This window comes from Cricetulus griseus, chromosome 5 (genome assembly GCF_003668045.3).
Source record: "Cricetulus griseus strain 17A/GY chromosome 5, alternate assembly CriGri-PICRH-1.0, whole genome shotgun sequence".
Classification (NCBI taxonomy): Eukaryota; Metazoa; Chordata; class Mammalia; order Rodentia; family Cricetidae; genus Cricetulus; species Cricetulus griseus.
The window spans coordinates 142,558,458-142,563,096 of record NC_048598.1 but is presented as its reverse complement, the minus strand read 5'-3'; the positions used below and the strand labels follow the sequence as shown (position 1 = coordinate 142,563,096).

The following is a 4,639-nucleotide window of genomic DNA, read 5'->3' as shown; positions in this document are numbered from 1 at the left end:
AAACTGTTGGCCACTGGCTATGGTTTATGATTGGCTAGCTCTGTCATAATTACTAACCCATTTCTATAAATCTAAGCATGTCCACGTGGTCTTATCTTACTGGAGAAAAGGTCTGGGCCTCTTATGCCATTGGAGTCTGCAGCGTGTCTGTTCAGCAACTCCACAGAGAGAAGAGGAGAGATTTCGGTTTGTCTCTGCTTATATACTGATTCTGCCCAGCTACATCACTTCCTGCCTGTCTGTACAGACCTCCAAACCTTGATGGTTAGCTAATGGCAGTTTCTGCCCAGCTACACCACTTCTTGGGATCACATGATGACTTCTCTCTGCCTACACTTCCCAGAATCCTCCTTGTCTCTAATCCTACCTATCATCTTGCCTGGCCAATCAGTGTTTTATTCATCAGCCAATAAGACAAACATATATATATATATATATATATATATATATATATATATATATATGTATTCCCCATCATCTCCTCTTTTCTGTCGAAATAAAAAGCAGGTTTAGCTGGGCGTTGGTGGTGCACGCCTTTAATCCCAGCACTTGGGAGGCTGAGGCAGGCAGATCTCTGTGAGTTCGAGGCTAACCTGGACTCCAGAGTGATTGCCAGGATAGGCTCCAAAGCTACACAGAGAAACCCTGTCTTGAAAATCCAATAAAAGCAGGGTTTTAACTTTAACATGGTAAAATTATATGTAACAAAACAGTTATCAAATAAGAACTGTAGTTACAATATTTAGTCCTTTAATATTTAGCAAGATTTGAAGAAAATATTCTATTATCAATCCTATCTTTGTTAGTCTAAAGTCTTATATGTAACTTCTCTTTTATTATAACTAAGGAAAAATATAACTATCTGTCTTCAACTCCATCAAAGACCACAGAAAGATAATACATACACTACAGAATGACAGAGACATCTTGCTGCCTACACAGTCACCCAAAGTTCCTCTATAATGTTGGAGCATCCATCTTCAGCCCATAGGCTATAATGTGTCTGGCAGACTTCTCAGCAAAATAAGAAATTTGCAATAGTCCTACCTCTATTGGAAGTTTGTCAGTAATTTTCTGCAGAATGTCTGGCAGAATCTTCCATGAAGCAGGAACCCTGAAGGACTGTCCACCTTGTTTTGCAAGTTCAGTAGTCACTTTCCTGTGGGTCCTGCATGTTCAGCTTATACAGTATACAGTCAAATAGTCCAGGCAAGAGCAGTTTCTTGTCTAAATGACTATTTCTGCCCCAAGTCAAAGGCAAACTCCATAATGAGCTCCTTTCTGACATAATTGGTATTATCAGGAGCAGTTGTGTCTCACTGTCATGAAAAACCCTAAACCATTTAAATGCCATTTCGAGGGTCTTTGAAATGTTTGAAGATAAATCTTTGTATATCTAGAAAACCTAACTAAGTTTTTACTATTATAGGTGACTATATATAATCTGTATTTAGTTACACATTACATTTTTAAAAGAGCTGTATAAACACAATGCCCAAACAAGAGGAGAAATATACATATAACAAAATTGATCTTAAATTTGTATCAATAAATGAAAATCCATACCAATGCAAAGTAGTCATTTCTATATCATTTCCCCATTTTAGTTCTTTAGAAGGAGATTGACTGTGGTCATTAACCATTTACAATCAACACCATTTAAATGAAAACAAACATTTATAAACAATATTTGGGATTTTGGGCGTTGTTCACTCCAAACTACTTCCTGCTGTTAGGGGTTGTTAAAATATCATGGGATTATGAGAAAACAGAAACTTGGCCAAATATTGGTGGTTGTGGTCTGTAAGATTGTATCATCTTAGCTGTTTTTGGATGCTGAATCAATTGGGCCACTGCTTCAGGGGGTCTTGGTTGATCAAACCATATTAGTCTGGAAGGAATCCAAAGCTTTTTATTTTCTATGTAAACAAATGCAGAAATTCTTTTCCAAAGTAAATTTTGAAGTCAAAGCATTTTTTAAAATAAATAAGTTGGATTAATCCAGCAGCATTTCTTTTAGTATTTGTTGCTATTTCCTCAGGAGTCAAACAATTCAAAAAGAACACAATAGTGTACAGTATCCAGACTCTTTGTGTATTTTCCATCTTTACATGACTCATTTATTTATTTATTTATTATTACTCTATTTCTTTTTTTATTATTATTTTTTCCATTAATTTATTTAGCTCATAAATAAAGTCATGCACAATTATGATTACATAATACAGTATGTTCACAATGTCATGGCTAAATTAAACCAATTAACATTATATCACACATATTCATCACTTTGTTTTGAGAACACTTAAAGTATACTGTCTCACAACTTTTAAAATATAGCATATTGTTTAGCCACCGCTTGGCTGGGTGAAGTGCCAAAGAGACACAGAGCTGGCCGAGTGCGGCCAAGCAGAGTTGTAGCTCGAGTGGGGACGCAGGAGCCAAGCCGGGTATGGACCGGCCTAGATATCCTATAAACTGAAGAAGGATAAGGAACCTCCCAAGCTTGCCAAAGGCACAGCCAAGCCCAGCAGCTCGAGCAAAGATGGTGGAGGGGAGAAGCAGATGAGGTCCAGCCCCAGCCCCAGCCTGAGCCATCATTATCCAACAAGCGCCCCAGCAACAGCACACCACCCCCAACCCAGCTCAGCAAAATCAAATACTCAGGGGGACCCCAGATTGTCAAGAAAGAACGACAACAAAGCTCCTCCCGCTTCAACCTCAGCAAGAACAGGGAGCTACAAAAGCTTCCTGCCTTGAAAGATTTGCCAACCCAGGAGAGCGAGGAGCTCTTTATACAGAAGCTACGCCAGTGCTGTGTCCTCTTTGACTTTGTGTCAGACCCACTCAGTGACCTCAAGTTCAAAGAGGTGAAGCGGGCAGGACTCAATGAGATGGTGGAGTATATCACCCATAGCCGTGATGTTGTCACTGAGGCCATCTACCCTGAGGCTGTCACCCATGTTTTCAGTGACTCTCTTCCGGACGCTGCCACCTTCATCGAATCCCACAGGAGCCGATTTGACCATGAGGAAGATGAGCCTACCTTGGAAGCTGCCCGGCCACATCTCCAGCTCGTTTATGAGTTCTTCTTACGTTTCTTGGAGTCTCCAGATTTCCAGCCAAACATAGCCAAGAAGTACATTGACCAGAAGCTTGTACTTGCACTCCTGGACCTATTTGATAGTGAGGACCCCAGAGAGCGGGATTTTCTTAAGACCATTTTACATCATATCTATGGCAATTTTGGGGGGCTCTGGGCATATATTCGTAGGAAGACCAACCACATCTTCTACAGGTTCATTTATGAGACTGAACATCATAATAGGATTGCCAAGCTCCTGGAGATCCTAGGCAGCATCATCAATGGCTTTGCCTTGCCCCTTAAGGAAGAGCACAAGATGTTTCTCATCCGTGTCCTGCTTCCACTTCACAAGGTCAAGTCCCTGAGTGTATACCACCCTCAGTTGGCATACTGTGTGGTACAGTTCCTGGAGAAGGAGAGCAGTCTTACTGAGCCGGTGATTGCGGGGCTTCTCAAATTTTGGCCTAAGGCCCACAGCCCCAAGGAAGTGATGTTTCTGAATGGCTAGAGGAGATTCTGGATGCCATTGAACCCTCAGAGTTCAGCAAAGTGATAGAGCCCCTCTTCTGCCAGCTTGCCAAGTGTGTCTCCAGTCCCCATTTTCAGGTGGCAGAGCATGCCCTCTACTACTGGAATAATGAGTACATCATGAGCCTGATCAGTGGCAATGCTGCCCGAGTCCTCCGTATCATGTTTCCTGCATTCTATAGGAACTCCAAAAGCCGCTGGAACAAGACAATCCATGGACTCATCTACAATGTCCTGAAGCTCTTCATGGAGATGAAGCAAAAGCTGTTTGATGACTGTACACAACAGTACAAGGCAGAGAAGCAGAAGGGCCGGTTCGGAATGAAGGAAAGAGGAAATGTGGCAGAAGATTGAGGAGCTGGCACGGCTCCATCCCCAGTACCCTATGTTCTGAGCTTCTCCACCACTGCCCCCTGTGTACCCCATGGAGACAGAGACCCCCACAGCAGAGGACATCCAGCTTCTGAAGAGGACAGTGGAAACAGAGGCAGTGCAGATGCTAAAGGACATCAAGAAGGAGAAAGTGCTGCTTCGAAGGAAGTCAGAGCTGCCACAGGACGTGTACACCATCAAGGCACTAGAGGCACACAAGCTGGCAGAGGAGTTCCTGACTGCTAGCCAGGAGGCCCTCTGACCTTTCCCCTTCCCACAGGGTTACAGCCCACCCAGCCCTGGGACGCAGCCCAGCCCTCCACCCTCTGCTCCTTATTGGCTGACCTGGGGCAAACGGCACCTCTTTGGCTAGAGGATGCAGGCACTGGAAGCAGGGATGCCCAGAGTGCCTTCATCTCCTCTAAATGTGTTCATGCCTCCCTGTGGCTAGTACAGACAGGCTGAGTACTGAGTGCTCAGTGCTCAGACAACCTGGGGGTGCCTGTCCCCCTGCTCCCCACCCCACAGCTACCTGAAACTGTTGTGAGAAACACAAACACAGGGGAATCACATGCTCCTGCCTCCCCTTCATCCTCATCAAACTGGAGGTGTCTCTCCTCTCCCCTGCAGGGTTAAGCAGAAGATTGTCACCAA

The 4,639-nt window shown here is 43.7% G+C and overlaps 1 pseudogene; it reads left to right on the top strand.

Moving 5' to 3' along the window:
• Nucleotides 1–2,666: 2,666 nt before the first annotated feature.
• Nucleotides 2,667–4,330, top strand: LOC100773486 (annotated as a pseudogene).
• The last annotated feature ends 309 nt before the right edge of the window (nucleotides 4,331–4,639 follow it).